The 12,432-nt window shown below is 36.1% G+C and overlaps 1 long non-coding RNA gene across 3 annotated transcripts; it reads right to left on the reverse strand.

Moving 5' to 3' along the window:
* Positions 1–4,225: 4,225 nt before the first annotated feature.
* LOC148915190 (uncharacterized) lies at positions 4,226–9,660 on the reverse strand. 3 transcript variants are annotated; one of them, XR_016128450.1, is made up of 4 exons: positions 9,244–9,660; positions 5,230–5,339; positions 5,072–5,130; positions 4,226–4,619 (listed from the first exon to the last, which is right to left on the reverse strand). It is a non-coding gene; the product is annotated as an uncharacterized LOC148915190 (long non-coding RNA). The 3 variants fall into 3 exon arrangements; XR_016128451.1 differs by having other exon boundaries at positions 4,226–4,622; XR_016128452.1 differs by having other exon boundaries at positions 4,226–4,622; positions 5,072–5,339.
* Positions 9,661–12,432: the final 2,772 nt, after the last annotated feature.

Here is a 12,432-nt window from a genome sequence, read left to right on the forward strand (position 1 = left end):
TAGAAATTTCTTGCTGATCTGCACGAACTAATGCAAACTGTTGAATTTTGTGTGCTATTGGGACAATGACTCTTGAAGTCTCCAACAAAAACAAAACTTCTTTCAATGAATGGTGGCTTGATTGTCCAAAATGTTTAGCATGCAGTGTGAATCAATCTCATAATTTCTATACATAACTTTCAACTGATAGAATATTTCTAGGGCTGCCATTTTATTTTAATCAAACATCCACCAATTTGAATCAATTTGATAAATTTCTAGGGCATCGATTTTATTTTAATCAAACCTAAATCAATTTGAAAAACAATCTAAATCAATTTGAACCACAACCTTAAATCAATTTGAAAAACACCCTATGCAAACAACAGACAATAACTGAGCTAAGAACCACACCCCAGCTAGGTGGAGAAATAAACTAAACTTGGCAGTATAACAAAGAAACTCAAATTCTCAAATAGTTTATGGCGAATCATACCTGACAGAGAGAAAGAGAGGTAAATAAAACGAAAGGTGGTTGCAAACTGCTCTTAAATCTGCAATTGCGAGCAGATAGAGTTAGCAGAGATTCGAAGAGGGAAAATAAAAAAAAAAGAAAAAAAAACAAGAGACAATATGACTTGTGATGGCAACGACTGAGAGAGGTGGCGGCTCAAAGAGAAGCGGAGGCCGAGAGAGGCGCTGGATGACAGAGGTGCGGTTGATAGAGAAGTTTGCCTAAGATGAGGTTTTGCGCAAAGAGGATTAGCGCAGACAGAGCCTTTGTCAAAGAGGATGAGAGATAGGTAGGTTGGCTAAGAGAGATGATGGCTGAGAAAGGTTTGGCAATGGCGCACACAGAGCCTTTGTCAAAGAGGAACGAAATTGGAGAAGGAAAGAAGAAATGATAACCTCATAACGTTATAATTTTTTGCTGATTGTGTGCATGCACGCCTATGGTAACGTCATATACAACCAATAAAAAATAGTTGATGATAAATTGAAGAAATGAGAGGTGTGTAGGAGAGGTATGTACCAAAGCCAGCATGCTTCATGAACTGGTGCTCGGGCGACAACTTCATTATCAAAGCACAACAAATATGGTATGTTTCAAAACTCCACAAACTATCTTGATTCGTATCAATTGTTTAACAATATCATTGGATCATTTGTTGATCTCCAACAAAATTTCACCTATGGCCAATAGTACCCTAAGGCAAAATCGGATCCATGCAGATCCTAACATCACCCCAAGGTTACCAATCATATGCTGGTGATCAATTGGGTCAATGTCAATCCCTACATCTCCCCGAGGGTTACCAATCTCTTGGGGGCAATCAATTGGATCCATGCAAATTCCAACATCACCCCGAGGTTACCAATTCTCTGGAAGTAATCAATTGGGTCCATGCCGATCCCTATACCACCCCGAGAGTTACCAGGCTCTTAGGAGCAATCAATTGGATTCATGTTGATCCCAACAACACCCCAAGATTTCTAATCTTCTAGGGCGATTAATTGGGTCCATGCTGATCCCTACATCACCCTAGGAGTTACCAATCCCTTAGACCATCTCTAACCATGGTGGGGCTAAACTCAAATTTCTACCCTCCAAAATACAATTATTCATGTATTTTCAGGACTCAAAATTTTTTTTCCTCCAACCTTGCAGACTCATAATTTGAGTACGCAACTTTATTAAATGGTTTAAGAATGATTAACCCCTAATTTTTTTTTTCTTGTTAATTTTTCTTGACATTATTTTTGTTTCAATACTCGTGATTTAATTTTCTAAACATTTTAACCTAAAAAAATTAAAATTCCAAAACATAATAGAATTTCACTTAAAAATAAAAACAAGTACAACACCATACGTATGCCCGGAATGTAGAATGAAAAATTATAACAAAGGGAAAAGGAAAAAAATGATTTTTGGTGGATTATTTACCAAATGAATGGCTATTTATAGAGTTTGGAATAAATTTTGGGGTTAGATCTGACTTAGATTAATTATAAATATTAATTTGACCGTTGGATTTAAATTTGAGCCGTTGGATGTGAAATTTTACTGTTGATATTGCCTAAAATGAATCTGAATCGTTGATTATCCAATATGTTGGAATATTTCAACAACAAAAAAAAAACATAACAAAACGTACCAAAAATAGCCGTTGCTTTTCAATAAACTAGAGGGAATCTTCATTCCCACTTGCCAGCAACACAGCCCACGTGATGGGCTTCTCACATCATGCAATAAAAATATTTATTAAAGCAGTGGGCCCCACAGATTTATCAGTCCAGGCAGTCAGGTGGAATTCCAGTCCAATTTTGAGGCATCTCAAATTTTCACCTCCCAAAATACATGAGTTGGAGATGGTTTTTGGAGGCTAAACTCAAAATTTGAGTTTCCACCCCAAGGGTTGGAGATGGTCTTAGGAGCACTCAATTGGATCCATGTCAATCCCAACATCACCCCGAGGTTACCAATCCTCTGAGGGCGATCAATTGGGTCCATGTTGATCCCTACATCACTCCGTGGGTTAACAATCCCCTAAGGCAATCAATTGGATCAATGTCGATCCCAACATCACCCTGAGGTTACTAATCCTCTAAGGGCGATGAATTAGGTTCTTGCCGAACTCTATATCACCCATAATAGACTGATCCCATAGTGGCAATCAATTGGATCCATGCTAATCCCAGCTTCACCCTGAGATTACTAATCCTCTTAGGGGGATCAATTGGGTTCATGCTAATCCCTACATTACCTCCGGGGGTGCCAATCCCCTAGGGCAATCAATTGAATCCATATCAATCCCAACATCACCCTGAGGTTTACCAATCCTCTAGGGGAGATCAATTGGATCAATGCAGATCCATACATCATCTTGGGAGTTACCAATCCTTTATTGGATTCATGTTAATTTCAACATCACTCTGAAGTTACCAATCCTCTGAGAATGATCAATTGGGTTCATGTCGATCCCTACATTACCCCATTAATCAAATTCATGCCTATCCCTGCATAATCCCAAAGGTTACCAATCCCTTAGATCAATTGGATCCATCCTAATCGCAACATCACTCCAAGGTTACCAATCCTCTATAAGAGATCAATTGGGTCAATGCTAATCCCTACATCACCCTGAGGGTTTACCAATCCCCTAAGGTAATCAATTGGACCCACGTTAATCCTAACATCACCCCGAGGTTACTAATCCTCTAGGACGATCAATTGGATCCATGTTGATCTCAACATCACCCTGGAGGTTACCAATCCTCTAGAGGTGATCAATTGGGTTCATGTCAATCCCTATACACCCTTGGGTTATCAATCCTCTGGGGCCTATCAATTGGATCCATGTCGATCCTTACATCATCTCGAGGTTATCAATCCTCTTGAGCCCATCAATCGGATCTGTAGTCGATCTTAATCAATTGGGTTCTCTACCGATCCCAACTAAAGTTCACTAAATTTGACAATACATTATCGCAATTCAAGGACTTGTGGATCAAAGATTTCTCAAGGCAATGCTTACTCGTGAATCTTTGCTTAGTTGTGGTCAAAAGATAGCAAACTTGAGTTACTTCTAAATTTTAAAATTTATATTTCCTCATGTTCATTGGTTAACAAATGTATTGATTATATTACTTGACATGTCTTGAAATCCCACATGAAACGAATTCTCACAATAAATATTTTCTCTTTCCACACCAAATAATAAAGTGTGTATGAAGAGAGAAAAGAGGTATGTGTGGGAGCAAAATTTACTACACAAGCAATAACCCACTATCCATGCATCTTAAACTTGGAGGAATTGAGAAATTTAAGCAACATGACATCCATTATCCTTAAATATGGAGAAAAATTAGAAATGTGGAACTTGGAGCCCATGACTCCACTGCCTATAAAATGTCAATTAACACAACATCCAAGTGAGGAGAAAATGAGGTTTAATACCATTCTAAACTCTCCTACGATTACACCCTTACTGACTTGAGTATCGGAGTGTTTTCTTGCAAGTACCCCACTCCTCTCTCACTTATGGCAATCAAAATGGTGTCCGGCTTTGCAACATATAAATCAAATTACTTGTTGGATGACCTAAAATTTTTCATTCCAACACACAACAAAAAATTTATGCAACTCAAATCCATTCAACTACTTAGTAAAACCACAAACTAAGACATTCGACATCTGTAATCACTACTAAGCAGATGTAACTGTGAAACTGTAGAAGATAAAATCTTCCTCAACATCCAAATGTCAGAGCAAAATATTTACTCAACTAAATTCCATCAACTACATATTACCGAATAAGATGTCCAACATGAGCCATAAGAAGGTTTGTAATCACTAGTAAGTAGATGTAACTGTGAAACTATACCACAAAAAAATATTCCTCAACATCCAAACGTCAACTCAAAAATTCATTAAATTTCAACTGCAATGTTATGCCCTCTTCTTGTTCCTGCATTGCTTTGTTTTGCTACTCTTAGTAGTATTAGTTGTCTTTTTGTTCCTGCACTGCTTTGTTTGCTACTTTGAGCAGATTCAGTTGTCGACCAATGCAACGGGGTGTCACTTGGATAAACCGTGTCCTCTAGTGCATATGAGCTTGAAATCAATATAACTTGATCCGCTACTTCCAAAACATAAAATATTATATTAGAAAAAAAAACATACAATAAGCCTCAACCAAAAAATTGAAATTTAGAATGAAAAAAGCATGATGCGAAGCCCTCAGAGAGGGCCTACAAAATGATGAATGACTTATAGTCCAATAACAAAATTAATATATATCAAGAACACACACGCAATAACACATTTCTTTTGGTGGATAAATCTAACATGTATACAATAAACATTATTGAATGAATCGGTATGCATCACATGTTATACAAACCGCTACTTTCAAAACCTAAAATATTATATTAGGGAAACAACAGACAGTAAGGCTTAACCAAAAAACTAAAATTTAGGATGAAAAAGCATGATAAACAGTATATACGATAAGTAGTATTGAATGAATGGATATGTATCACATGTTATACAAATAAAATGTCTATACGATAGCATAAATAAAAAATATACCTTGAAATTCCCCAACACAGTTGAATATGCATACTTGACATCAGATACAAGGATGTCGTCTACATGTTGTTGTATCAAAGGACATAAGTACCACTATGATTTTCACTTTGTCAAAAGGAGAATAGAACGAAAGTAAAATACGCATGCCTTTTGCGTACCATTTGACTCCCACTTGTAATACATCACCATTAACATAAGAAACCAACTTATGCACATCACGATTCTTAAGACCAACAAAATCGCGACCACAGTATCTGCAACAACAATCCTATCCACACAAATAATCATTAGAAAACAAAAAAATATGCATTGTATTCAACAAAATAAATATTATGAATGCATATACTGACAAAAAATTGTCCACAAAATACCCTTAATGCACATCCAGAAGCAATATGAATCATAAGAGTCTCATGAGAGACAAAGCGCCAACTACAATTGCAAACACATCTAACATTATTCAAGTCACTACCCATGAAACAAACATAAGCTAGACCCGAGACTTACACAATAAATGATTAGAAATATAAACCCTTAATCTCTATAAATTGGATAAACTTCTTATGCAATTGGAAGAATCAGGAATTCTATGATGTTCTTGAAATTCTAGAATATAGAATTGGAAGAACATCATAGAATTTCAAGAAAAATAACCTAAAAAGAAAATAGAACGACCAAAATTACTAAGGAAAAGAATGTATATGAAGAAAAAAAATCACCTGGATAAATGTTCCCAAGAACCAGAAAGAAAACAAAGTTTCCAATAACTAGAGAGAATCCAGAGTTCGCAAGACCCAAATACTGGGTTTGCAAATCTAATGAATAATGATAATTCAAATTAACAAAAAATTATATTATAAACATAAAAATCCAGTGACAAATAAGACAAGAACACATGTACAAAATGATATTTGTATTGATTTATCAAGTGTGTAGGTTACAATCTCTGGGCATTCTTTTACAAAAATAAAAGAATTTCCTCTGATTTGATCTTCAAGAGTGTGTGTGATTCAAGGGTGCCAAGCACTTGATCTTGAATTAGAATTTGAGACTTCTTCAAGAGCCGTTATGGCTTGATCTCGAACACGTCGTGACCACGAGTAGTGTCACGTGGTGGATAGCCTTCGACTTTGGCGGTGAAGGAATCGGCAAGTGTTTTTATGCTTGATGATTCTCCACGAGCTTAATAAAGAACTTGGGAGTCTAGGTGTTGCTTTGGGCAGAAAGCTTTCTGGTCTTCTAAAGTGTGTGTGCCACTTTTTCTCCATCTCATTTCTTCTAAATGGGAGCACGTCATGACCATGAGTAATGTCACATGGTTGAGGAGAACTTCTTTTGTTTACACATCCTTTTGATCGAGCAGTTCTTGGCAAAGATGCATTCTCCTTATGTAACTTCTTCCAAGTGACAAATGTCCATCCTTCATTATCGTCATCGGATGAATCAACATTACTTTGACTTAACACCCCAAAACACTCATATGGCTTGAGTTGATGGGTTTCACAGAATGCCCCCAATGGTTGAAGTGAGGGCGAATGTGTCGAATCAGAGAAGACAAACGAGATGGTAGCATGGTTTGACTCTACCACATTGTCAAGATCCAGTTCGATTCTTCCTTGTTGTGCTAGCTTCATGATGAGATCTTTCAACCCGAAGTATTTTTTTCATTGGGTGAGTGATGGCACGATCGTACATGTAGTATTTTGGGTGGTTAATATGATTCGTCTTTTTAGGGCATTTGCACTCGGGTAACTCAATCACCTTATTCTAGAGTAAGTTTTCCAACATGCCTTTTACGTCAGAGTTTGGAAAATGATACTTTTTCTCCTTCATTTCTTTTAGGGTGTATCGTCTTGTTTCTTGATCTTGAGTGGACTTGGCCTTCCTCCCATCTTTCTTGCCTCGAGTGGAAACCTTCATTAGAGCGCACTGATCATCATTGACTCCATGATGAGTGTCTTCAAAGAGTTTGCCCTATTTCTCGATGACTTGTCATTTCTATGATTGCTCTCCATTTCCTTCCTTCCATCTTGACTAGCAATACTTTGTTCTATGTCATGCGCACGAGTGGTCAATTCTTCAAAGCTACGAGGTTTGATCCCTTGAAGAATATAGAGCAGACCCCACTGCATTCCTGAAATGCACATCTCTACCGCCAATAACCTTGAGACTCGATCTTTGTAGTCAAGGCTTGATGAACTCCAACGATCGATGTAGTCAACAACAGATTCGTCTTTTCATTGCTTTGTGCTAGTAAGCTCTAGCATGCTCACTGAATGACGGGTGCTATAGAATCAATTGAGGAATTCTCTCTCGATTTGTTCCCAGCTGTCAATTGACTCGGGCTCTAAGTCGGTGTACCAATTAAATGCAGTGCCTCAAAGTGAGTGGACAAATTACTTTACGAGGTAATCGTCATTATTGTCAGCGCTACTGCACGTCTCGATGAAGTGGGCAACATGTTTAGGGTTATCTTTTCCATCAAATTGCATGAACTTTGGAGGTTGATAACCTATTGGCATTCGAAGGTTGTCTAACCTTTTGGTATAGGGCTTGGAATAGATAAATGTATCTTAAGAAGGACCACTATATTGAGCTCTGATGGTGTTGGTGATCATGTCTTGGAGTTGTTAGATGGATAAAGACGACACTGAAAGGGAATCAGACTTGGACAACTTCTTATGGTCAGAGGTGAACTCTTGACGTACCTCTTTCTCAGGATGAGACAAGCTTTTATTTGACTATTCACCATGCTTTGCTTCTAACTTGCTCACGAGCGTTACAATCTACATGTCCTTCTCTTTGATGGTCTTTGTTAGCTTCTCGATTGCTTGGGCCATGTGAGCTAGTTGTTCATCAGCTGAGGTAACTCCTACCATCATAACCTGCATGGCCATTGAACAAGAAAAGTCAGATGACTCTGAGTGTGCTTTTGAGGCCTCTTTCTTTGGGTCTTTCGTAAGTCGAGGCCTCCTTTTAGTCTTGATGACCAGCTATCCTTCCTTTGAAAAATGTCATTCTTTGCCCCCATTGAGGCAAGGGTGATGACCAACTTGTGTTTCTCAAAGACTCCCTTCGACTCGGATAGAAGTGAAATGGAAGCAGTGCATCGGGTTGAAATGTAGGCATTCGTCTTGCTTTGAGCAACAATGCCGGTAGAGTCTCTGCTTGTAGTAGAGGTACTAACGCTCCTGCCTCTGCTGGCAAGAACAACATGAACCTTCTTGGAAGCCATCGCCTTTATAGGACTCATTGGGTTTGGAACTGGAGAAATAGATGAAAGACAAAGAGGTCCCACTGAGCGTGCCAAATTTGTAAACATGAAAATCCATCGACAAATAAGACAAGAACACGTCTGCAAAATAATATTCGTATTGATTTATCAAGTGTGTAGGTTACAATCTCTGTGGGTATTCTTTTATTTTATAAAAATAAAAGAATTTCCTCTTATTTGATCTCCAAGAATGTGTGCGGTTCAAGGGTGCCAAGCACTTGATCTTGAATCGGAATTTGAGACTTCGTCAAGGGCCATCACAGCTTGATCTCGAACACGTCATGACCACGAGTAGTGTCAAATGGTGGATAATCTTTGACTTTGGCTTGATCTTGAATGAATTGGCACGTGTTTGTTTTGCTTGATGATTCTTCACGAGCTTGATGAAGAACTTGAGAGTCTAGGTGTTGATTTGGGCAGAAATTGGGTCTTAGTTTGGAATTCCCAATCTAAATCCCTTAATTTGTAGGATTGGTTTATGATTTGATTTAATTTAGCTCTTAATTAAGTCAAAATCATTCATGTAAGAAAATTAACTCACAATGTAGGAAGATGGCCAATTAAGGATAATTTATTCCTTTTTGGCATATGATTTGATTTGATTGATGAAGCTCTTAGATGCTAACATGTGTAATCTCCGGTGCTTATCTTTGTCTTGGTGAGTCATGTGACATGTGTACTTGTATGGAACTCACGACTTTTCCAGTTATCTTTAACGAGTCATATTTTGAATTTTGATTATTGAATGTAAATTAGTGAATTTTTATTTCACTAAAATTTTCATGTCTACAAATATATACAATTTTAAACACAATATTATAAAAATTTTGAAATCAGCCCACAAAAGTTTCTATTTTGACCCTAGTTATTGTTTTTAAGATTACAAAATGATCCATACCGTGTCTTACTTTGACCCCATGGTAGCCTCCCCCTCCTTAAACCTGCAACAACGACCACCGTCAGATCCACCAGCAGATCTGTCATCATATGCGGCCTGCCCTCTTAAACATGCAACAACCATCACCATCAGATCCAGATGGCAAATGGCGGTGGTTGTTGCATGTTTAAGAGGCAGGGAAGGCCAAGAGATATGAATGAACATAGTAGAGGGGTTGGTAAACATAATCGAGAGGGTGATTGAGAGAGCAAAGGAGAAGAGTAGGAGAGAATAAATGGAGATAAAACGGGTTGGGAGAGAATTGTGGAGGTGCACGGTTTAGAGAGAGAGTTGAAAGGAAAGGGGGGAGAGATTGAGAGAATAAATAGAGATAATTCAGGTGCTTGGGATAAGGGGGGAGAGATATTAAAAGATAAAAATGCCATTGAAACCTTCCACCAACCAAACCAACACGGAAATATGTATTTAATTACTTTGATTAAAAAAACTATTTAATATTTAATATTTAATTACTCAAACAAACCAACATCAACCCCTAATAGATGAGAAAATTTTGTGTACATCGGGGATAGCACTGTTTACCATTTTTAACCAATCACGTTTCGCCACACATGATAAGAATTCCACTGTTTGCCATCTTCAACCACATTCCGCCATATATGAAAAAAATTTCACATAACGGGACGTGATTGGATGAGAATAGCACAATTGCCCCATGCCATGATATGTAAGTCTTTCTCCTCCTAATACACCCCACCCCGCTTTTTTCAATACTATAACAAGTTTTTTTAGTATATATGAGTGAGAAGATAAATACGATATAGAGGGTATAGAAAGTGTGGGTGTAATAAGTTGAATATAAACCAAAATCAATGGGTGAAAATTACCATAAAGTAATTTAATCTACTGACGGTAATGTTGACGTTATGATTTTAAATCTCCGTCATTTTGCCATCTTACTCTTGGTAACAAAAATTAAAATGCAAAACTAACAAGAAGGATGGAAACTCGCAATTTCAAATCCCACGAATTACTCTGCGTCTATTAATGTAGGGAAATAAATAAAAACAAAGGTGTATATAAAATTCAGAATCCATGTCCTTATTCGGGAAATGATTTACAAGATTTTGAAGTTTGTAATCAAAGCAATTGTATCTAGTGCATTTACATGCCTTATGTTCAGGGATTTTATGGATACGATTTCATAAGAAGCAATTCCCAATAACACACGATAAGATCATTTAGGAAATTTGTATCTTACCCCGAAAGTAATACAAAACACTAAAACAGAAACACCATTAAAAGAGAGAAACTATTTTATGTATATAATTATTTGGATTACATGCATAATGGCGTCATGATGATTGTGATATTTAAAGCGAGTTTTTATATATTTTATTATCGTACGTTTGGCATTTTGTAATATTGTGCATTATTATTTCTTGACAAAATATACACATGTAGGCCAACATTTTATTTTTTTTATTTTTTTTTATGTAGGCCAAGGTTAATTTAAAATATTACCTTGTAAAAACAAAATTAAAACAGATCCACCCATCTCCTATTCAATCCGTTTTTTAAAAATGAAAAATGATGTGTCGGTTGGCCACACGCATGCATCTCTCTTTGACCCATATCTCGTTGTCAGTGTATGAGACAGATGTATTGAACTGAAACTCACACGTTGCACTTTATAATTATCACTTCTCTATTCTCGACCCTAAAAAAAAAAAAAAAAACTTATCTATTCTTGTTTAAGGAGGATGTATCCAATTCTAACTTTTAAAGACTTTTTTTAAGTAAGTGATTTTTCTAGAGTTTACAAATTCTTAATGACTTTTTTAAAAAAAAACAATTGGATACCAATCCTTATTAATTGTGTATATTTTCATAATAGCCTATTAGTAAAATGCATCCAATGCACCTTCTTAATTTTTTATTTATCAAATCTAATCACATAGATAAGTAACATATTCTTATCAAAAGAAATAAATATTACTCAATCATCAATAATATTTCATAAACACTCACAAACCAACAGAAATGGTCAGATTACAAGAGTTTATATTCCCGCAATTCTCCTAGCCCAATACATGGGAATATTACATGAAAAAATTATCCACCTAATGAATTATGGGTAAAGAAACAGTACCTAAATAATAAATTAATGGGTTTAAGGGCCAAAAATTATATAATAAAATATTGTATGCAAACATAGCATATGAGATAATCAATATAATAAAATATTTATATGCAAACATAGCTTTGTGATGAAATATTGATAGGATGCAAGCATGATGAAAAGAATAGAAGAAATATTCATCAACAGAGGGAAAGTACACGTGTGGATGAGAAGAGAAGAAAAACATTCAAAAAAAATTTACTAATCTGAACTGAAGGAAGTGGATGACAAGATGGGATACCAAAGTGGAGACCTAACCATGAAGAAAAAAGATCTATCTGCTTGCTGCTTGATATAACGAGGGAAGAAAGAATTGGAGACGTTTTGGTTCTATCTTCCTAGCTTCCCAATATTTTCATAAAGTCTTGTGTAAATTAGCAAGACTTTTGGTAGTAAGAATTAGCTTCAAAAGTATTGAAAAGTCATTTATTTAACAAATTTTTTAAAAGTCATTAACATTAAAAGTTAGAATTTGATACACCCCCCTAAGTGTGTGTATTTTTCTTGAAATATTTTTACTTATCATTTTAATCCAAGATGTATTATTATTCTCATTAAATTCCGAATCTCTACATTTAACATGGGTGCATTTACATGCATTTAAAAAAAAATTAACAATTAAATTCATCTATTAATTTTAATAAGTCCACATCATCAAACTTGTATTAAACTAAAAACTAATTATTTGCACCTTATTATGCTCCCATCAAGCCACACCTACCTACACTGCAGCCATGGCTGCCACCTGCTCTCTCTCTCTCTCTCTCTCTCTCTCTCTCTCTCTCTCTCTCTCTCTCTCTCAGTGCGTCAACAGCAACAATAAACCTACAAAATCATAAATGAAAATCTGCAAAATAGAGAGAAGGAATTCTGATGTATGCGATTCAAGAAGCAACAGTGTCTACAATTTATAAAATTAATACATTAAAAGATATCATTTATTTATATGAGACATGTGGAATTGGATATCAGTTTTTAATCAAATTCAAGGTTTTGATAATTATGAA

This window comes from Prunus mume, linkage group LG7, assembly GCF_029339155.1.
Source record: "Prunus mume cultivar Tortuosa linkage group LG7, ASM2933915v1, whole genome shotgun sequence".
Classification (NCBI taxonomy): domain Eukaryota; kingdom Viridiplantae; phylum Streptophyta; class Magnoliopsida; order Rosales; family Rosaceae; genus Prunus; species Prunus mume.